Source organism: Notothenia rossii (genome assembly GCF_949606895.1).
Source record: "Notothenia rossii genome assembly, chromosome: 2".
Taxonomy (NCBI): Eukaryota; Metazoa; Chordata; class Actinopteri; order Perciformes; family Nototheniidae; genus Notothenia; species Notothenia rossii.
In genome coordinates this window covers 64,680,120-64,703,734 of record NC_136904.1, presented here as the reverse complement: position 1 = coordinate 64,703,734, position 23,615 = coordinate 64,680,120, and the positions used below count along the sequence as shown (strand labels likewise).

The 23,615-nt window shown below is 43.8% G+C and overlaps 1 protein-coding gene and 1 long non-coding RNA gene across 5 annotated transcripts in view; one reads left to right on the top strand and one right to left on the bottom strand.

Annotated features, from left to right (window-relative positions):
- Window positions 1–1,516: 1,516 nt before the first annotated feature.
- LOC307029134 lies at window positions 1,517–20,725 on the bottom strand. The gene is made up of 3 exons (XR_013805233.1): window positions 13,576–20,725; window positions 11,145–11,276; window positions 1,517–1,636 (listed from the first exon to the last, which is right to left on the bottom strand). It is a non-coding gene; the product is annotated as an uncharacterized lncRNA (long non-coding RNA).
- LOC307029132 (uncharacterized protein) overlaps window positions 1,631–23,615 on the top strand; it is a 57,152-nt gene continuing 35,167 nt past the window's right edge. For 3 of the 4 annotated variants that reach the window (XM_079664789.1, XM_079664790.1, XM_079664791.1), the window contains exon 1: window positions 23,075–23,516. The gene's annotated coding sequence lies outside the window, so the exon portion shown is untranslated. Of the gene's footprint in view, window positions 1,988–22,880; window positions 22,976–23,074; window positions 23,517–23,615 lie in introns of those variants that run through there. The other variant, XM_079664788.1, reaches the window with a different exon arrangement.

Genomic DNA, 23,615 nt, shown 5'->3' with positions numbered 1-23,615 from the left:
GTCTGAGTCACCCAAGGAGTGTCCGAGTCGAGTCCGAGTATGTGTCATCATTACCTGTGTTTGAGTCCGAGTCCAAGTCCGAGTCACCCAAGGAGTGTCCGAGTCTGAGTCATCATTACCTGTGTTCGAGTCCGAGTCACCTAAGAAGAGTCCAAGTCCAGTCCGAGTCACAAGTCTTCATGTATTAATCTTTGTGGATATATGTGTTGAAATGTGGCTGCTCCTCTACATTGCTTTTATCCTGTCATGTTATGCTAATCTGTCTATTGAACTGCTGTGAAGCCAGTTTGGCTACAATTCTTGTAATAGGTGCTATACAAATATAAAGCTTAATACTAATATTATTATTAGTATTATTATTATTATTATTATTATTATTATTATATATAAATAAACTATATTTAAAATGAGTTACCTTTTAGAGAAGTGATTATCTTTGTATGCCAATATTTTCCTATGGTAAAGTTTTCGTTTTGCACTTCGACTCGAGTCCAAGTCCAGGACTCGAGTACTCCATCTCTGGAACAACGTGCCAAAAACAAGAAGTACTGATACACTGAACGCTAATAAAGACTGCATTTAGAAGGATGACATTCTTATAGCTTTCGATATTCTGCTGATTCACCCATTCACACACATTAATACAGAGGTAGAGGCTGCATTACAAGGTGGAGTACTCGAGTCCTGGACTCGGACTCGAGTGCCGATTTTCGGGACTCGTGACTCGACTCGGACTGGCGCGCTGATTGACTTGGACTCGTGAATTCTCGAGCACGATGACTTGGACTCGGACTCGTGATGTCCTCTATCCTGGCGTGTGCACCTGCGAGGCGAGTTCACGTACTGGGCCCCGCTATTCCAGTCTAAAGATGTCTATAGAGTAGACACACTCCCCATTTTGTTAAGAATGTCACAAGGCTCAGGTCCCAAACGCACAACACCAGAAACAGGTCAGATTAACAAGGTCTTTTAATTAAGGTCAAAACACAAAACGCTCACTTGGAGGATCAAAACTCTAAACAAAAACATCTACATGGACTATCAAAAATATACTTAACACGATCAAGGAATGACTGGCAGGCTTGACGAGACAAGACGAACTGGCACAGGACAAAGGGAGACGCAGACTATATATACACACTAGGTAAGGGGACACAGGTGGCAACAATTAAGGGAGGGGCTGACAATCACACTGGAGGGAAAAACACACAAGGGCAGGAATGCTCTGAAACGAGAGGGAAAGGTTACTACACAATAAAACAGGAAATCACAAGACAAAGCAAAAGACATAAGGACTGAACTAAACACAAATGTCTAGACACCACAGTACCACCTCCTTTACGGATGGCCCAGAGAGTTCAGGATGGCTGTTGTAAAAATCCTTTATCAGGTTCTGGTCCACTATGAAGCTAGATGGGATCCACTCCCGCTCTTCCGGTCCATAACCCTCCCAGTCCACTAAAAACTGCTGACCCCTTCCTCCTTTTCTGACCTTCAGCAGACGCTTGACGGTGTAGACCAGACCTCCGTCCATGATCCTGGGAGGAGGGGGGGGGGCTTGGAAGCGGGAACCATCTTGCTTTCCTTGACCGGCTTGAGTTTGCTTACATGGAATGTTGGATGGACTCTGAGTGATCTAGGCAGGCGCAAACGAACAGACACAGGGTTAATACACTTGGACACAGTGAATGGGCCTACAAATCTTGGTGCCAGCTTCCTAGAGGCTACGTTCAGGGGCAAGTCTCTGGTGGATAACCACACTTTCTGACCCGGTCTGTAAACAGGTGCAGGACGGCGATGCCGATCAGCCGCTTTCTTCATGCGGGCCGAAGTCCTCAGGAGGACCCGATGTGCTGAAGTCCAAATGCCATGACAGCGCCTGACCAGTGCGTGTGCCGAGGGAACCATGACTTCTTTCTCTGTCTCGGAGAACATGGGAGGTTGGTAACCGTAGACGCACTGGAACTGGGTCAAACTGGTGGCAGAGGTAGGCAATGAGTTGTGGGCGTATTCTACCCACGTGAGGTGTTTACTCCAAGAAGCTGGGTTTTGGGACACCAGGCACCGGAGGCAGGTTTCCAGCTCTTTATTAAGTCTCTCTGATTGGAGATGGTAGCCGGAAGAGAGGCTGGCAGAGGCCCCGGGCTCTCACCAATAGCTCATTTCACCTCTGTTTCTATTGGCCAAGTTACCGCTCCAACCACACAGTTTAGTGGAAGGATGGGCTTTGGTTCCTTGGCCGAGGGTACAGGATCAAAAACACGAGAAAGAGCATCTGGCCCTTGGCATTTTGTGAATCGGGTCTAAATGACAAGGAAAAGTTAAAACGGGTGAAGAACAAAGCCCATCTTGCCTGACGTGAGTTCAGTCTCTTAGCTTTTCGGATGTACTCAAGATTTTTGTGATCCGTCCAGACTATGAATGGTTGCTCTGACCCCTCCAGAAAGTGTCTCCATTCCTCAAGCGCTGTTTTAACTGCCAAAAGTTCTCTGTTGCCTACATCATAGTTGCGTTCAGCAGGTGTTAACCTACGTGACAGAAATGCACATGGGGGAAGTTTGCTGTCCTTGGCTGAACGTTGTGACAACACAGCCCCAACTCCATCATTGGATGCATCCACCTCCACCACGAACTGCCGTAGTGGATCAGGAGTGATGAGAACAGGAGCAGAGGTAAACAGTATTTTCAATTCCTGGAAAGCTTTGCCGGCCGGTAGAGTCCAAAAAAACTGAACATGGGTTGAGATGAGTGCGTGGAGAGGTGCAGCTATGGAGCTACAATGTCTTATGAATCGTCTGTAGAAGTTAGCAAAACCGAGAAATTGCTGTACCTTCTTCCTGTTGGTGGGTGTGGGCCAATTTGCGACAGCACTGACCTTTCTTGGATCCATCTTGACCTGGTCCGGAGCAATGATGAAGCCCAGGAATGAGACAGAGGTCTTGTGAAAGTCACATTTCTCAACCTTCACGAATAGTTGGTTTTCCAGAAGGCGTTGGAGGACCTGGCGGACATGCTGAACATGGGACTCTTCATCAGGAGAGAATATCAATATATCATCCAGGTAGACAAACACAAAATGATTCAAATATTGTCTGAGCACGTCATTCACAAGAGCCTGAAATACAGCAGGAGCATTAGTTAGTCCAAACGGCATTACTAATTATTCACAGTGGCCACTGGGGGTTTTGAATCCAGTCTTCCATTCGTCCCCCTCCCTTATCCTGAACAACTGATAGGTATTCCTCAAGTCAAGTTTCACGAAGATCTTAGCTCCTTTTAACAGTTCAAAAGCAGCGGAAATGAGGGGGAGAGGGTACCTGTTCTTTACCGTTATATCATTCAGGGGAGAGTAGTCTATGCAGGGTCGAAGGGATCCGTCTTTTTTACCCACGAAGAAGAATCCGGCGCCAGCAGGAGATGACGATAGACGAATGAGGCCCGCCTTCAGAGATGAGTCAATTTAATCCGTCATAGATTGTCTTTCAGGATAAGAAATTGAGTATAGACGTCCCTTGGGAATGGGGGCACCCGGAAGTAAGTCAATTGCACAGACATAAGGTCGATGAGGAGGCAACGTAGAGGCCCGAGTCTTACTGAAAACCTCCCTCAGGTTGTGGTAACAGGAGGGAACATTGGGCAGGTCTGGTAAGTCAGAGGCATGGTCATGAGTTACTTCCTTAGTCTCTACCTCACTACCTGAAGTAACCCTTCCTACTAACAGCCCTTCAACTTCCCCTGGTGAAACCAAACATGTATGATTACATTCTCTTCCCCAACGCTTCACCCTACCGGAACGCCAGTCAATTTGAGGATTATGTCTTTTCAACCATGGGAAGCCAAAAATCATAGGGTGTTGGGCGGATTCGAATAAATGGAATGTCATGAATTCTGTGTGGTTGTGATTTATGATAACCTGGACGGGTTCTGTGTGGTGAGTGACTTGAAAGAATAATCTTCCATCAAGGGCGCTGGCATTTAAAGTTTGAGCTAAGGGCATGGTGACAATGTTCAAGCTTTTGGCAAGACTCCAGTCAATCAAACTTTTGTCTGCTCCTGAATCAATGAGAACATTCTGTGTTAAGGTCTGCTTACCAAATTTTACTTGGATAGGAATCAGCGTAGGAGGAGAGTAGTCAGAAGTTAGTCGGCTCACCAGCGCCCTCCTCTTGCCTGGGGAGCCCCGCTTTTAGTGAGCAAGCGGACATCAGGTGTCCACGATGCCCGCAGTAGAAACACAGGCCCTGGCGGAGGCGCCGTTCACGCTCCTCCAGTGAAAGTCTTGCTCGGCCAAGTTGCATGGGTTCATCTGATGTGGTGGATGGCGTTGTCAAAGGAGGCTTGATCCAGACCCCTGAAGAAGAATCCTCCCCCATCCGGATGCCATGAGGAGGCCCCCTGGAGCTTGGTGAACGAACTGCAGGTTGTTCTCTTTCTTTTTGTCTATCCCAGAGTCTATTATATATTCGTATTGCCAGAGCAATCACAGAGTCTAAATCTTCTGGAAGATCTAATGGGACTAAGTAATCTTTGACAAGGCCTGAAAGTCCATTTACAAAGGCATCCAGCAAGGCCAGATCATTCCAGCCACTGTCTGCTGCTATTGTCCTAAACTCTATGGTATAATCAGACACTCTTTGATTTCTTTGCTTGAGTTGAACTACAGCTTGAGCCGCTTCTCTCCCTGGTGCTGTACGATCAAAAATCTTTTTCAGGGAATCAGTAAACAGTCTGAGTGATCTGCAAAGAGGAGAGTCTCTGGCCCATTCTGCTGTAGCCCAGGAGGCTGCTATACCAGTCAAGTGTGTTATCATGAAAGCTATCCTAGACTGGTCTGTTGGAAAGGCAGAAAGCTGATGTTGATAATGCAGGTCGCATTGGACTAAAAAAGGACGACAGTCACATGAGTCACCGGAGAATTTCTCTGGAGATGCGAGACGAGAGCATGAAGAAGGAGTAGGTCCTTTGATCACAGGAGCCACAGGATTCACAGCCTCAGGCAGGGGCGCAGCAGCGGAAAAAGTTTGAGATCCAGCTTCCAGGTGAGAAAGGACATGGACAAGCTGTTCTGCCAGGTGGTTTACTTGGCTGTTCACAGATGTTTGGAAGCTTTCTTGACGACCACTCAAGTCTCTCACGCCCTGGTCAATTGATTTCAGCTGATCGTCATGCTGAGACAAAAGCATGCCTTGTGAGCGCAGAGCTGTTCCGAACCTGTCTGAGTCGGCTGGGTCCATTCTTTGACCAGTTCGTACTGTTAAGAATGTCACAAGACTCAGGACCCAAACGCACAACACCAGAAAAAGGGCAGATTAACAAGGTCTTTTAATTAAGGTCAAAACACAAAACACTCATTGGAGGATCAAAACTCTAAACAAAAACATCTACATGGACTATCAAAAATATACCTAACACGATCAAGGAATGACTGGCAGGCTTGACGAGACAAGACGAACTGGCACAGGACCAAGGGAGACGCAGGTTGCGTTCGAATAGTCCATTTAGATTAGGAACCTTCCTAACCGAGTGAAATGACCCGGAAGTCCCTCAGTGGCAGCCATGATAAGTGCCGTTCGAATTCTCTAGAATGATAGGAAAGGAGGTTTCAAACTTCCTTTATAACCTCCTTTAGCTTAGGAACCACTGGACCTCCCTAACCGAAAGGAGAGGAGAAAATGCTGCCCCACAATGCCTTGCAGCCGCAGCATTTGACGTCACACGACAGTCGGCCGTTCACGGACACAAACGATTATGACGGAGAAATTATATCATGAAAGTTACGGTGCTTATTAAGCATTTTAAAACGTATGTGGTAAGTTGCCAAAGTGCTTTGTTTTGAACGTTCATCAGTATTATAATCAAAAAGAGAAATATGAACGTTAGTTTTTACTGAAATGATCAAATAAAGTCAACATTTCACAGTCTTTACTGAGCTGTGTGGGGTTTGTTCAACTTTTAAAAGATTTTTGAATGGTGATATACATAGTGATAGGTGTTAAAGACTAACGTTTATAATAAATACATTTGTATTGATTTTAAGATATTTTCATAGTTCATACAATCATACTGGGATCATTTGTATTAATGTGGACCGGAGGGAGAGGGTGACGAGCATAAATGTCCCTTTCATTTTTTATTTCAATTCCAACTGTGGTCATGAAGAATACGTTTCTGTTGTCCACGTTCATAAAGCATAAAGCAACAGCATCAGAGCACGGTGCAGAGTCTCTAGATGAGTTTACAGTAGTCTGTCGTTCTTATTAAACATCCATGTTCTAGTCCTCTGTATAGAAAACTGTAGTTTCCATAGTTTCCCCACTGCAACAGACGCACACAATGACATCCGCTGGCGCATCATAAACACGTCGGATAGTGAAAGTGCATTCGGATTCTCTAAAGTACGGCAGTCTCTTCTCCTAAGTCCTTTTGAATTCTCCTATCCACTATCCCTTAACCCCATGAAGTTTCACTCAGAGGTCAAGGAATAGGAGATTGGGTAAGAACTTAGGAGCTGATTTTTAAACTATCCGAACGCAACCGCAGACGATATATACACACTAGGTAAGGGAACACAGGTGGCAACAATTAAGGGAGGGGCTGACAATCACACTGGAGGGAAAAACACACAAGGGCAGGAATGCTCTGAAACGAGAGGGAAAGGTTATTACAAAATAAAACAGGAAATCACAAGACAAAGCAGAAGACAAAAAGGACTGAACTAAATAAATTAACTTAACACAAATGTCTAGACACCACACATTGTGCTTTATGTTTTCACACATTCTGCTTCCACATAGGAAAAGAGTAGCACTAAATGCTCGTTATGTGAAAACAATATTGAAGAGAAGGCTCCGTAACACATTACTCTAAGGATTGAGTTCAGACAGATATATCTTGAACACTATCAACAGAGTAACGTGATCTAATCAATAAATAAAGATTCAGCCGATAACGCGAAAGCACATGGCTACTTAACATACAGAATGACGTCATTTTGCATGCTAAGTAGCCATGTGCTCTCTGGGGCTAAATCTTTAACAGTAAACCGATTTAACCGGTAAAAGGTCCTTCAAAATAAGAGTCCCGATCTTATTACTATAAAATTAAAAGTGAAAAACGAAAACTTTACCATAGGAAAATATTGGCATACAAATATAATCACCTCTCTAAAGGTAACTCATTTTAAATATAGTTTATTTATATATAATAATAATATTCATATTAGTAATAAGCTTTATACCTTTTACAAGAATTGTAGCCAAACTGGCTTCACAGCAGTTAAATAGACAGATTAGTATAACATGACAGGATAAAAGCAATGTAGAGGAGCAGCTACATTTCAACACATATATCCACGAAGATTAATACATGAAGACTCGGACTTGACTTGGACTCTTCTTAGATGACTCAAACTTGGACTCGAACACAGGTAATGATGACTCGGACTTGGACACTCCTTGGGTGACTCGGACTCAGACTCGAACACAGGTAATGATGACTCGGACTCGGACGCTCCTTGGGTGACTCGGACTTCGACTCGACTACGACTCTCCCTTGGTGACTCGAACTTGGACTCGGACTCGAAGAGTGGTGACTCGAGAGTGACTTGGACTCGTGAATTGGTGACTTGACTACAACACTGCAAGGTGCCAACTACTTGGGGAGACTAACATTCACCCACATTCACACATCGTTGGCCATGCCATTGGGAGCAATTTTGGGTTAGGTGTTCGCACCAACAACCTTCTGATTGTAGGGCGACTATCCAACCCCTGAGTCACAGCCGTCACATGGACAGAAGAACTTTCTTTAACAAAGTAATACTCAAATATTTATAATGTGATTTGTGTTAAATTGGGACATATCCAGGCTAGATGTCCTCCCCTGTTAGCATACCTCAAAAGTTAGCCTGTTCACTGGTGGTGGAGTATTTCCCAAAATGTCTAACTTTTACCAACCAACCTGCTTTTGTGTAGACTGTTCAAAGTGTGATTCCAACAAAACTGTGTTATATAGAAAATGCAGCTTGTTAGGTTTAAGCAAATCAATGGCAATCATGGTTTTGAGGTAATTCTCAATATTTGATCACAAATAGCAATATTCCAGAAAAATCTGACAAAACATTTAACGCGAAATATCGTAGCAGGAAACGGCTATTGAAGTTATTAATACAAGTTGGCATCCCTTTGAGTTTTTTTTAAAGAAAAAGTAATCAAAGTATCCTAATCATGAATTAATTTAATTTAATTCCTTGGGAAAGCGATTTTAGATTGTTATCATAATATTTGTTAGTAACCTCTTGCTTATACCAAATCCGAGCAGTGCATGTTGATTTACAGTTGTGTAATACTGTATAGCTCAATTAGGGTTGCAAAGGGGCGGAAAGTTTCCATGGAAAGTTAAGCTGGGTTATTTTGGAAACATTCGATGCAAAATTAAACAAAAAAACATGACATTTCAATAGATTTTTTTTTTAACGTAGAACAGAACAAGTTTTAATTATTTTATTGAACAATTATTTGTTTCATTGAAGAACAGAAACAGGGATGTTGAGTTAAATGTTACTCATCCCCCCCAACCCCACCCATTAAAAAATGAACAAAAATGCACCCCCATCCAAAAATCCCCACAAAGTCCCATTCAAAATGTTAAATGAAAAGAGCCCTTCTCCCTGGGCCTCATCAACATCCAACTCTGAGTCTTCCTCTTCAGTGTCACTGTCCAGCCTTGTTGAGGATGGCTCTGTGTCAGGCTCAAAGAGCCTTATAGGTTTGCCCGAATGCCAACCAGTTGTTCCACTCTCACATTTGTGAGCCTGTTGCGAACCTTTGTGTGGTCTCAATAGCCATGCAGTAAGCAGTATGGCATGGATATTCAAGTGTACTTGAATTGCATCTGTTTGTTTTAGTCAAGATTATGCTAAAATATACTTTCCCCAACTATATTTAAGTTCCCTATGAAGAGCCAACCTTCAATTTTGAAAATTCCCAGTTTATTCCCAGTTTATTCCCATAAATTCCCATTTATTCCCGTTAATTCCCGTGGAAAGTTTCCATCTTTGAAAAATTCCCAGAATTGTGCTAAGCTCAATTTGAATGCATTCTTTAAACAGTTTATGCATTTTACAGATATGTACAGGAAGTTAAAGAGTAAGAAGTTTCACTTCCTGGGTTTGGTTATCTAAGCTGTTTACTGCACACCACATTTGTACTTTTTCATTAACTTCCTCATGAACCTTCACGGCGGTACACTTGATTGACTAAAGTGGTTCAAGCCGAGCCCGTTTATTTCAATATTAACCGAGAAGGATTAAAAGTGAGTGGTTTAGGTTACTTCAAATAAGTGCAGCGTGCCCACTGGAATTGAATTACAAAACCCCTTCTCACCTTTTCTGGTAACCCGAAACCCAAACTTTACGTTGATAAATGTGGAGCTGGCACAAACAGATAATCTCCCTCCTCAGAGTTACCACAAACCACATGCTCTCAGGAACACATGCTCCCTTGCTTTACTTTAAGCCAACTGAATGCTTATTCCCATCTCTCCTGCTGAACAACATGAGCAATCACGCCAAACCCCTTAATGTGGGGGCAGAGTAATTTATAGCCATGACAAAGATGAGGAGATGGAGTCCTAATCTCAGCTCCAGAGGCTTAGTCATCCAAGCCCTCATCGCTATTTTCTGTCAGCTACTCAAATAAAATGATCTATTCATATTGTGTTTCACCACAGTCTAATGTGTCTCTTGGGATTGGTGTCTTTCTTAACCAAGAGTAATCTTAGATCTTAATTAGTGTTGTTCATCTGCTGGGGGGCCTTAGGAATTAAGAGGTCACCCTTGTGTCAAGCTATCTGCCCTTGTCTAAATTTCTCCCTCGTTCATTTTACGGTGAGCCTTGCCCTCTTCTTCAATCATTCTGGTCTTTCTTGGTAAAGCAATCCTATCTCCACGTGGCATATTTCTTGAGCACAGCACAAGTCAAACTGTATCAATCTTAACATAAAGCACCTGTCAGTTTCTGACACTTTCCGCTTCCAGAATGGTTGAACTTGACTGGCTCTTTTGCATTTTTCTGTCACTCTTCTGGCCTGAACATTTGTGACAGGCGAATGGTCGGTAAATCCAAATCCGACCAACTCTCACGTTGTTTTTTTAAGTCCATAAAATATGGCGATACCACTGAGCCAAAGCAGCAACCATATTTTGGGCCTACCATTAAAATGTCCCAATGAAGATTTGTGTTGTTGTTTTTCTGTCAGGTTTTAGACTTCTTTATTGATGGAAATAGTTTGGTTCTAAACTTAGTTCAACATGCAAAGCTAGCAATAGAAATACCATCTGTAAAAATATGTTTTATTTCAATGTATTCTCATGCAACTATTGGTTCTATTTGGACGCTTCTTACTTAATTTCACTTCGTTTAGTCAAGTAAGAAAGGTACGTTTATTTAAATCATGTTGATTTTTGACACGAGTCAAAGGGTAAAGGTCCTGCTTGTGTGACACATTCCTAGTTTATATGCAAATATTAGGGTTATTGTTTTGGGGAGCGCACGGCGCTCCGTAGGATTGATGGGGGATTCAAGACCACAGAACATCTGAAACCAGAATTGATTGAGCAAAGATGAGTTTGAAGTGAAACGTTCAGATTCTCGAACACAATGCTTGAAACTGTTCAGTTTCTTCTTTCAACTTGCACAGCTCTGCCATGGATGAGTACAGGCTGCACTTGTCTTGTAATGGAAACTTTGAGTCTTGAGGGTGATAGCAAACAAATGAATCAATCTGAAATGTTGACTCTTGGACGCTTTCTTCTCCCTCCCTGAACCCAGGGCCGTATCCAGGATTTCCTAAATACCAAGGTCCAAACATGTTAGGGGGTTTGGGGAATACCCCCCGAGATTCTTGGGATTTTCATGATCTAGTTAGGTGCTTTTTAAGTCCTGTGGGGGGTCACACATTGGATAATATATTGATTTCAAACCATGTCAGTGGGCTGACAATGTCAGCATATATTATCTTTGAAAGTGTAATACATAAGAATCAGTTGATTGTTACTATTAATGATCTGGACATGCAGAAGAGCTAAAATGATCACAAAACATTGTCAACATTCATTTTCCATGTCTCTATCTCCTTTCCCTAACCTGCAGCCTCTCTTCCATCTTCTTTAGTCTCTCTGTCTTCTTCCTGTTCATTACTCTCTCTGTCCTCTTATCTTTCTCTTTGTTCAATCTCTCCCTCGTTGTTCACTTTTTGCAGCTTCTCACTTGTCGCTCCTGCCAGTGAATCAAAAACAATTCAGCCATTTAGTTCATTTCACTTGTTTGTTTGCATTATTTTTGTCATTTAAATCTGTTTTGTTTGATTTTCAAAAGAGAACAAAGATGTAAGCAAATTGTGTTTTATACAATTGTATGTTATTATAACTGCAATAGATGTATGTTGTTTTACAATTATGCCTATTGTCTATATTGTAAATGAAGACCAAGTTATAGATAGATAGATGGGGTAATTAAAGAGCCTGTGACACGAGTTTCCCCCATCATCCAAACCCATCAATTTGAGTAAATATTGTCCCCTTGAAAACCGTTACTGAACTGATTTTGGATATTTGTACTTTGATAACCATTAATCTGCCCTTCAATGTTGACAATTTTCTAGATCTTCTCGGGGATTCTTCAAGTCCCGCCAAATGATGTGTTACGTCATTGCGGGCACAGCGCTCCAGCTGCACCGTTCAGGATCCCAGCATCTGCATGTAAATGCACGATGGGGCACACAGCAGCAAGCTCAGACAGCGATGACAGTTTAATTTTGAACGTGTCTGAGAGCTCATATGAGGCTGAAGGATCGGTTTATGTTGTATCTGTTAGAAGTTTAGGAATTAGGTGCGTCAATATGGGCGATCATACGGTCATGTAGCCAGTGGTGGACTGGGACTAAAAATCAGCCCGGGACTCTCGACCGGCCCACTTCGGTACCACTAGTAAATTGTCAACGGGGGGAGTGGGGGATGTGCTAGTGACTTATCCGACCGGCCCACTTCGGTACCGGCCCATCGGGATTCGTCCCGATGGCCAGTCCGCCACTGCACCCAGCCCAGCCCACGTAAACTGTCAACGGGGGGAGCCTCGCTGCGGGGAAACGGTGGACCTAGTGTCCCGATCGGAGTGGGAATAATAATAATAATAATAATCCGTGCATTTTATCCATTAATTTCCCCAACATTGTGGTAAAAAAAACACACGTTTAATCCATGTTGGTGTACTACTACAACCAGTGGTGTAGTGGGGATGTTTTTACTGGGTGGACGGGGTGGTGGGTGGACGGGAGACACTATGGACGCGCTTGTGAACTGTTAACGGGGGGGGGCTTGGGGACCTCTGTGTCGCCTGTCAGCGCAACTTACATGATGCCGTTTAGACAATATAATAATAAAGGGCGGTGCCGGCTGTCAGCGAACCGATCCGGCCTTTCTGCGCGACTATCACTCAAATGCGGGACATAGTCTCAATGTGTGGGACGCGGGACAAATAATAAAAATACTTTGAAGGAGGTCCGTTGGCTCCCTCGTAGAAGCACTTCTCGGCTTCATCGTAGAGAGGGGCAGAACTGTGTGTGTAGGGTGACCAGGTGTCCCGCACTGTGCGGGACTGCACACCCTACACACACAGTTCTGCCCCTCACACACACACGCTTCAAATCAAGTTGCATAAATGCCTGAGCTACGTTTTTATTATAATTACTGTGAAATCTGCCTATTATGTTTTTGTCATTATTACAACAAAACATACTTCCAACTGATAACACTGGCAATGATTTTAGATGTATTAGACTATTAAAAAAAGAAATCATGCTTTAAATAAGTGGGGGTACGGCGTACCCCCGCGTCCAACGCTCACTACACCACTGACTGCAACTACAAAAAGCTAAGGTTTGTTTTCTCATCAGGAAATGCAGACCGGCTCAAACAAAAGATTTTTAAATCATCATCCTCACGATCATTTAATGTATCATATGTTCGCCGAATTGACATGAAAGCACTAATAAATGTAGTTTCATCCACTTGAGTTTACAACTACAAAAATAATCGATTTGTTTTTATATCACATCCGACGGGAGGAAATTCAGAAGCTCTCACTACCGATTTTTAATCCTAAATTAATCATCATCTTCACCACGATCATTTATGTTTATGTTCCCCGAATTGACATGAAAGCACTGACAAATATGAATATACTGTAGTCAACTTCATTAAAACGTTATTAACGTGCCTCAACTCAGTAATTCACCATTTCTACGCATGACAACACACTTTGTCCGTGTTTGGCTCTCTCGCCGCACAGTGAAGCGTTCCCGCATTGACGTCACTTCCGGCTTCCCCCAAAACCTCAAAATGAGTCGAAGGAATTTTTCCGCGATGTTCGAAATTATTGATATTTATCGGAACGGTATCGCTTTTTATTTTTTAAACTGACGGTTCGAGATTACTAGTAGCCCACTATTTCATTGCACAACAGTTGTTGGGTTCGTGTCACAGGCTCTTTAAGCCTACATTCTTTTGTGTGACTGTACCTGCAGTTCCTCCCTGACTTCCATCACTTTCTCTCTCTCTCTCTCTCTTTCTCTCTGCCTGTCCTGTCTCTCTCTTACCAACGCTGAGCTTCGACTGACGAAGTATTTTCATTATATCTGAATCAGTGTAAAAAGAAAACAATACAATGTTATATCTTCAATGTTTACTCAAATTGAAATGACAGAAAAGCATTACAACGTGTGTTAAAAGGTAATCCTTCTGACATTGAATGAATGTTATTAACTTTAGCTCTCTAGCTAGTTTATTCACGCAATTTAAACCAAAGTTTAGCCTCTGGAGCTCTCATTCCTGGAGAACAGAAGCACAAGCAGCCCACTGGACTCAGATCTCTAGATACCTCATCACTCCTCCGCTGCTCCGGTTCAAGTCCGGGCTGCGGTGGTTTGTTGATACATGTGGTCTTCTTCTGTTTGCTTTAATCGAGGCTACGTAGTTATGCAGCGCCCCCATCGGCAATAAATGGAAGTACTACAAAATACCCCGTTTAGTGCAATTATTTCACAAGTTTTGTTATAGACAAAGCTCGAAAAAAATTACCGAGGTCCGGACCTCTGTGACCTCAATGGTGGATACGGCCATGCCTGAACCAACCTTGATCTGAGAGTTGAATCAAAACTAGCCTGAAGACAGCGCTTCCAGACCTCTCACCCGGCAGCAGCATACTTGCACGCATCAGAGATTCACTTTGGAGAGGAGTCATTACTCTCTCTAGAAAACCCTTTTTGCTTTTCCATCAGTAGCCATAAAAATCGGGCATATTATTATTTTCCATAATCAATCAAAGGCAAAGTTGGACTCCAGTTGGACTTTGCGCGCTGGCCTTTAGGGGATCGGGGATTTTCCGCTCTTGGCTCAGTTGAACTAATTAGCTATTTATTTATTCACATCGATCGCGGGCTTTCTACCAGCACCGTTATGTTTCTTGTAAATTCAGCACAAGATCAACCCGGATTTCTGGGAAAGGTAGGCATGGAGTGGTCACAGGATTTCATTTCCTGTCAAATATCTGTGTTTTCGGATTAGACATGGTGTTTGCTCAGATTCACTCTTCACAAACAATAAGAAACAAATAGAGCAGGAGCCACAAATTCATGATAATCCATAAAATAAAACATTTACAGAACTTCTGAGGGTTTATCAATTGGTGGTAACCATCCATTCTCTCACCGCTGCTCTCTTTCAGATGTTGGGATTGTGTGTTGGATTTGTTTTGGATGTTACGCTATGTCCTTTCCGTGTTTTCATAAGCCGGATCTCGCTGTGAGCTGCCCTCGAACTTCACACAGTTGTCTTTCTCAGGTTTTATAAGTCGAAGCGTCGTGGGAAATCCTACTGACCCTCCTTTCATCTTTTCTCTTAGATTTCGCTCTCTTATTATTATTATTATTATTATTACACCGTTAAAAACGTTTCCCACCCTTCCTTCCTCCAACTACCTCATCCTTACCTACCTAATCTTTATTATTTCTTCCTGCTTCATCTTTCTGAGTCATTCTCTTCTTCATTACTTGCATGTCTTCCTGGAATACATTTAAAAACATGCCATGCTTCTACTGGGGGGGCATGGTATTGAGTTCTTATCCTATGAGTCACTCTTTTCACTCAGGGATGATGTCATCCCCACATTACCTGATTCGAGTCATTCACCCGTGACAGACTCCATGATAAAAAAGCTGAACAGTGTTAGGACTCTCTTTAAAATTGCATGGCCCTACTTTTCCCCCATTCCCTTTTTTTGCAATCTCTCGCACTCTCTCTTTTCGTGTCCTACAGTAATGGCCTAGCTTTTTTTCCCTTGCATGCTATGTGCTCCAAGACCAGATGGTCTGATGTAGGTGGCATGCTGGGAGGACTGAAGGAATATGAATAGTTCACTATATGTGCAAGAGAGGAATAGACTGTGCATATACTGTACATCTTGGTGCCACAATGTGTAAATGTGTGGGTTGAGGAAAGTGGCACAGCAGATGTAAGTGACCGCCTAGAAAAAGACAGTCCCCTTCGGAATGACCTCTTTAACCCCACGTTAGGAATTCATTTTTCTCAGCCTAGTGGTATATTTCTCACCAGAAATAGGCCCATTGCTGGGTCAAAGTTTGTTTCACAAAGCCAGCTGGTATATGGGCCATGCATGAGTTCCTTAACAGCAGCTGTGTTTACATCCAGATGAGATTGATACAGGAAAACACGCCGCGGTCCTGCCACTGTGTCTTCTCCCCTCTCCGGCTTTCATCTCACCCGTATGTTGCATGCCCCAGAACAACACGATGGCTTAAAAGGTTTATCCCCTTCAAGCACCTTGACTTTACTTAAATGATGACAGGAAGCATCACTGTTTTATTGTCTATGCTTCCTTTCCGCCATTGTTCCAAACACCTGCAGTATGTGTGCACATAACTCAGAAATGCTTCAGTTTATGTGATTGTGCAGATAGATATATAGACCGGATAGCATGGATAGCACGGATAGCACGGTAATGACATTGACACAAATGTTAGATCATTGCTTTTGGAGTCACAGCTGATTCTAATGGAAACACACACAAGGCTATTTCTATAAGTAAAACAGTAATGCATGTATCCACACCATGATACCAATTGGTTTCTTTCTTGGCCCGTGCTACATTCTTCCACCAAGTTTCATGCAAGTAATGCAAGTAATTTCATCGTTGTTCTGTTGACAAATAAATAAACCAACAGAGCTAACCAATACCATAACCTTCTTGAAGTACGTTATCGTGACATAGTATGATGGAACCCATTCTTTGCAGAGGCGGCAACACTTCTGACGTTGGGTCATAGCCTTCGAAAATTCCGACGTTTTAGTGGCAAAGTAATCAAACCATTGTTTAATAGTTGGCATGAACTGCTAGAAGCTAGAGCATCAGGATTTTTCATATTATAGATTAGAAAAAAATCCAAAATTAAGCAATGAGCTAGAAAAAAGTACTAAAGCCTCTAATCCAGGGTTATTCAACTAAAATTCAACGAGGTCCAGTTAGAGAAAATCTCCCCATGCAAAGGTCCGGAGCTTCAAAATGTCTAAGTTGCTTTATGAATTAGTGTGATATATATTGAAGTAGCCTGCAGCTTTATCAACATCTGCATGCAATCAATAACTGACTGTCAATCAAATAAAGAAAGTACAATTCAAAAACAACAATATTTATTGTCAATTAACATTGAACTAAACAGATATACAGTAAATACTGTGGATATGTGTAATGTTTCTCTAGGGCTGCATTTAAAAATAAAATAGAGAAAATAAATAAAATAGCTTTTGAAAATATATGCATCTTAAAAGTGCTTAATTTGTGCTTAAACATTTCTTCATATCTGCAGTTCCTACAGGGATGCACACCCGAAGTCCGTTTGCCCCAGGCGCAGCCGCAGCCTCACAGTAGCTCTGCGCCAGAAACCTCGTGGTGGAAAAACATTCTGAAATATCAACCCTCCACTCCCATCAACATCCCTCAGCTAGCAGCTGCGCTTTCCACTCACCCAGATTCCGTGTTTGTCGACTATCTCCTGTCAGGGCTCTCGCAAGGCTTCAGGGTAGGGGTCCTTTCATCTCCCACAGTGACTTTCGTAGCAAAAAACTTACAGTCAGCCGCTAAAGAACCCAACATAGTTTCCCAGCTCATCGACAAAGAACTTCTCAAAGGATATATAATCGGTCCTTTTAGCTCCTCTCCCTTCTCAGTGTTCCGTTCAAATCCCATCGGAATAGCCACACGCAAATACTCTGGAAAAAAATATCTTTCCGATCGCCGTTGCATGCCACGTATGGGGTCACCTGTGGTTCCGTAAACGCATCTCGGTGCTGTGCAACAACCAATCAGTGGTCGGAATCCTTAACAAGGCGCGCTCCCAGTGCAGTGACATTATGCCATTCATGAGAAGCATCACGCGGTCCTCCATAATCCACAACTTCTTAATCACAGCTTGCCACATTCCCGGTCACCTCAATGTTGTTGCTGACTCCCTCTCTCGCTTTCATTTCCAGATGTTCCGGAACCTCTGCCCGGAAGCCAGCTCGCAACCAGTAGGAATCCCTCCACTTCATCTCCTCTCTCTGCACTAAATGAGAGTCTCCTAGCTCGGCACCTCGAGTCTGCTAAATTCTTCATGAGAAAGGGCTTAGCCACTTCCACCCTCAAATCCTATGATTTCGCATGGAGAACGTTCGCCTTTTTCTGCCGGTTAGTAGGTGTCTCACTCAAACCTGTCCTCATCTCCAAAGTGTGCGCCTTCATGTGCTACTGCACCACTGACCGAAACCTCAAACCCCAGTATATCCGGAGCCTCTTAGCAGGCATTCAATTTAATATCCGCTGCTTCGATCCTAGCTTTTCCAGCCTATTTTCAAACCCAACAGTTAAACTCATTCTAAAAGGGTTGTATAAGACATTTCCCCCCGCTGCAGACCCGAGGCTCCCTATCACGCTCCCCGTTCTGCGCCTCATGCTGTCCACACTTAGGAAAGGATTATTCTCCCCCTATATCGACGCGCTGCTCGATGCCGTATTTCTATTAGCCTTCTACGCGTTCCTCCGACCTGGCAAATTCACCACAGCTTCCCTCACGTTCGACCCCAGTCAAGATGTATGCCTCTCCGACCTAGTTTTCAACGCCAGCCACTTTAGTCTCAGCCTCAAACACTCCAAATGCGGAGGAGCCTGCTCCCTTATCGCAGCTCGTATCGATTCCCCGTTCTGCCCTTTTAATTCTATGATTAAATTCCTGCGCTGCAGACCCTCCTCCAATCCGTCCTCACCACTTTTTCTTATTAAAGGAAATGCTCCCTTAACGCAGCGCCTGTTCAATTTCTACCTCAAGCAAGTTCTCATTAAATCCGGCCTATCCCCTATATCATACTCGGGACATTCCTTCAGGATAGGCGCAGCCACCTCTGCTGCTAATCAAGGTCTCTCTACCTCATCCCTACAACAACTAGGATGGTGGTCCTCCTCCGCCTTCACAATCTACATTCACCCGGACATCAGCGCCGTACTGGCGTACTACGTTATTTATGCACATAACTGGTGGTGGTTCATAACACGTTTACACGTTTACATGTTTCTTTATGGTATCAGATTTCAAACTGCATTCCTGTCCTAGTCCGCGGGCCCCGCCCACAGGGAATAATTTCTCATCTCACGTTGCATCTACATGTCACGGGCTATATATTCTCCTGCACGCAGGTATCTAATCCCAGGCCCGTGCTCAATCGTGCCTGTGTAAAAATGTATAACCTGCAACGTCAGGTTGTGGACTGTGTGTCCCCGTAGACCTCGGTCTGTGTTCAAATGTGCCGTGTAAAAAATGTATACCCTGCGACGTCAGGTCGTAAGAAGAAGAGAAGAAAAGGAGAGAGAGAAAAGAAAGAAGAGAGAGTAAAGAGAGAAAAAGATAAATAAGAAGGGACCGTGTGTCCTGCTAGCCAGACAGGCGACCCTCAGGTCGTTTTCAGATAAGACCGGCACTGATTTCTGCCGTCAGAGTCTCAGCATGACCCGTAAGCTCCGGCAGTGATTCCGGCCTCCTGCCGCATACATATGTTAATCTATTATTTCATCCCCAGATCACCACAGTCACCCTACAAGGTAAGAAACTCAGTACATCTCAGTATTCTATACTTCACTGGTTTTGGGGATTTTCATCAGCGGTTCTTTCCCTCCTGAATGATTATCCGGCAAACCGGGGCCTAATCGCCAAACACCATTCCATTCTCCTGTTGTATTATCATGGCAATCATTTCATTTATATGACGTGTAACAATAAATATGTATTCCATACATCACGTCTCTCCGGTTTGAAATGAAAGCTTTAGCGCAAGTTCAATAAGGAAGACCTAACAATGAGTCACTTACACGTCACTCTATTGCTCTCTCCACCCTCATTAAATGCGTGGGCGTCACCCCCCAGCAGCCAATTGCTGCACACGTTAAATTCCTTAAAATGCCTGCTCTTCCTTCCTGTCAGTTGTCATTTCAGGTGACCACACGCAACCCCTCTCGCCTCCCGTCTCCTCCAGGACAAAGCTAAACCTAACTCCTTCAGACCGGTCCCACCTACTTATCACCACCACCACTGTCTAGACCCCGGGGATTTTCATCGGAGCAGTTCTTTCCCTCCTGAATGATTATCCTGCAAACCGGGGCTTAATCGCCAAACACCATTCCATTCTCCTGTTGTATTATCATGGCAATCATTTCATTTATATGACGTGTAACAATAAATATGTATTCCATACATCACGTCTCTCCGGTTTGAATTGAGGTCGAGCTTGTCCTGCCAGGAGTTTAAATCTGAGCTGAAACGGTGTCAGGGCCATTCCATACACACATGCAGGTGCTCATTGGTTAGCCTCGGTTAGCCTGCCCTGGAACGATATTTAGTTTTTTGTGACCTCAGTTCTGACTTGAGAGGGAATGTTTTGTCAAACACTTTGTGTTTTGTCTCATAGTGGCGTTGTGGCACTTTTAAGCAAGATGGCCGCGCCTATGTTGGCTGCTAGTCGTCTTCACTCGCTACCGCTCCTGTTTATCGCTTATCTGTTTTTTTCATTGTGCGTACGCAATGTCAAACCGGCAGTTTCCTACGATCGCCAAACTCTGCTGGGTATAGGTGTTTTGGTGGCACAATCACTGTCGGATCGATCGGCACAGTGGAGTTGTCACCGTACCCTGCGCCCCCAAGTACCAGAGGTAATCTGGTCTACAACCTGTTGCTGTCCCCGAACCTGGAGAGCAAGACGGAGGGGAAGGCGAGCCAGAGCGGCGGTAAAGTTCCGCAAGCTGACAGAAGGCCGCCCACTACCTCGGGCCTCGAAGATAGGAAGAGCCGGATCTGACTCCGTATCCTCTTGTTTGTTGAACGCCAGATCCATTACAAACAAATCCTTTTTATTAAATGACTTAGTCGTCTCAAGAGAGCTGGATTTTATGCTCGTTTTGGAGTCCTGGTAGAGAGCCGGGGAGCTTTCCTCCTTGAACGAACTTTGTCCTCCGGGCTACAGCTACTCCTGTGCTCCTAGGCGCATCGGCCGAGGAGGAGGACTTGCCGCGTTCTACAGAGACTGCTTCTCCACCAACATGGTGAGCACTGGATCCTTCCCAACATTTGAAGTGCTAATAACAAAAGTGGGTCGCTCAAACCCGTTTTATTGTATTTTAATCTACCGCCCTCCCGGCAAGAATGACTCTTTTTTATCCGATCTTGGTGACATTCTAAACTCCATCATCTGCTATGAAAGAGTTCTTCTGTGCGGGGATTTTAACATTCAGTTAAATGACTGCTCAGACAAATGTGCCAGTGATTTCCTTAATGTCACTGAATCTTTTAATTTCTGTCAACATGTGTCTGGCCCAACGCATAACAAAGGTAACACATTGGATCTTGTGTTCACAATTGGTCTAAATATCAGCAATGTTTGTGTTGATGAGCTCTCTGTTTCCGACCATAAAGCCGTACTATTTGTCATGTCGTTAGATAACGCTTATGTTCAGGGGAAGCGAGTAAAAATGACCTCATGATGGCGTCGGATGCAGGCGATTGCGTGGTTCTGGTGTTGTTGGACCTGAGTGCAGTGTTTGACACAGTGGACCACGCCATCATGCTAGATAGACTCAGGGAGTGGGTAGGCAGCTCAGGGTCTGCCCTCCAGTGGTTTGCCTCGTACCTCAGTGGGAGAAGTTTCTCTGTGGCGGTGGGCCTGTCTCATCACATAGCACTCCCCTATCCTGCGGCCTGCCCCAGGGTTCTGTTTTAGCCCCCCTTCTTTTTGCCCTATACATGCTCCCATTGGGCCGCTTAATTAGCCAATTTGAGGGTGTCTCGTACCACTGCTACGCAGATGATATCCAGATATACTTCTCCTTCAAACCTGTCAAAATGGAAAAAGTAAACACCCTCATCACATGTCTGTCTGCAATTGAGGAGTGGATGTCAAGCAACTTCCTACAGCTCAATGCATCAAAAACGGAAGTCTTGATCTTAGCGGCTGATAACATCGCCTCCAAGGTAGCAAGCCACCTGGGTTCATTCAGTGGTATTGTTAGGGCAAACATAAAAAACCTTGGCGTAACCTTCGATCAGTCTATGCTACAAGACAAACACATAAAACTTCTGACCCGTACCTGTTTTTTCCATCTCAGGAACATTACCAAGCTCGGGGGCTTTCTATCCAATGCAGAACTGGAGATGGCTATCCATGCCTTTATTTAATCCCGGCTTGATTATTGCAATGCTCTGTTCTCCTGCCTTAACAAAACATCAATAAACCGGCTGCAACAGGTCCAAAATGCTGCAGCCAGATTGCTCACTCGGTCCAAAAAAACATGCCACATCACTCCGATTCTTTCTGCCCTGCACTGGCTCCCTGTCCATCTCAGAACCCAATTCAAAGTATTGGTCTTCACATATAGAGCTGTCCATGGCCCAGCCACAGCCTACATCAATGACCTGATCCACCCTAACATCACAACCCGGGCCCTGAGGTCCTCTCAACAAGGCCTCCTAAGGGTGCCCCGAACCAGGCTAAAGACTAACGGCCTTTGAGGTGGTGGCCCCAGGGTTTTGGAACAAACTCCCTCAGATAATAAAAACCTCTGCCTGAATAGAGATTTTTAAGGGGCAGTTAAAGACCCACCTGTTCCGACAGGCCTTTGGGTCGTCGGAGGAGGTGAGTTAGTGGCTGTCTTTTTTTTTTTTTTATTGGTGTTTCATCGTATGTTTTATCCTATGTATTACCTGCTGCTGTTTTATGCCTTTTATTCTACATTTTATAGTTGTACTTTGAATTGTGTTCTGTGTACTGTACTGTAAAGCATTTTGTACATCCGTGTTGAAAAGGGTGCTATATAAATAAAGTTTTACTTACTTACTTACTTAATGAGCACCAAGGTCTCTGAACAAATGAGACACACTGGTTCTGTGCTCCCAGTGGGCAGGATGAACATGAATGAGTCCGTCCACTCGGGGTTAAAAGCTCTGTTCTCACTGTCCACTTTCCTCTTCTTGGAGAGCGCCATGTGTAATTATTTGTCTCTCCCTGTCTGCCGCTAACACGCCTGTTCACTCTCCTCTCCGCTTCTCTCCCTGTATCGCTAATTATTCTCTTCACTCACTTTCCTCTCCGCTTCTATCTGCCGCGCTCTCGTCTCTTCTTCTGTGTTTCTCTCCCTGTATCGCTCACTCGTCTCTTTCGCCCCCTGTCGGCATTGGTTAAAATAGAATCGCCCCGTCAAAATTGAAATCCCCTATTAATGTATTGATTATAGGTCCGGGTCCGTAAGGGTCGGCGTCTGGGTCCGGATCGCGGTCCGCCTGTTGCCGACCCCTGCTCTAATCCCTTTGCAAGACTTACAATAGACAGGTACATGGCATATTGATTAAGGGAGCGTTTTAAATGCTTTTTAATGGAAGTTTCCATATTTCCTGGCCACAAATCAATTTTACTTTATCTGTTTTAAAATGTTGGTTTTGATACAAAAAGTGAATTTTTAATTGATCAATTCTTGCCATATATGGAAACTATAATTTATTTTTGTTATAATTGTATGTTGTGTAAATGGCAGGAGACAACCGAGCAATCTGGATACCCTACCCACTTACATCTGTTTAATACTGACATTTCTGTGACAAAGTGATGCAAATATTTGCTTGGTGATAGACAAATAGACCTGACACAATTTTAACATCCATCATAAGGATTGTTGTTGGCTATATTCACAAAGGTTGAGATTCTTAAAATGATTTAAAGAAATCCATGCAATGTTCTTTGACTCTACTATGAATGTTTCCTTTCCCTTGGAACGTTTAAGCCATTGAGGCAAGAGTGATGAATGTCCTCATAACCACAGTGGACTTCGGAGCTGAGGAGAGGAAGCGCAATCAAACCGAGGCGGCTCTGAGAGGTGAGAGTGCTGCCCTTAGTCTGACAGCCCAAAGAAGTGTCATTAAAAACTCACTATGTTATGGTTAAGCACTTGAAAGCATAGCAAGCACGGTATGTT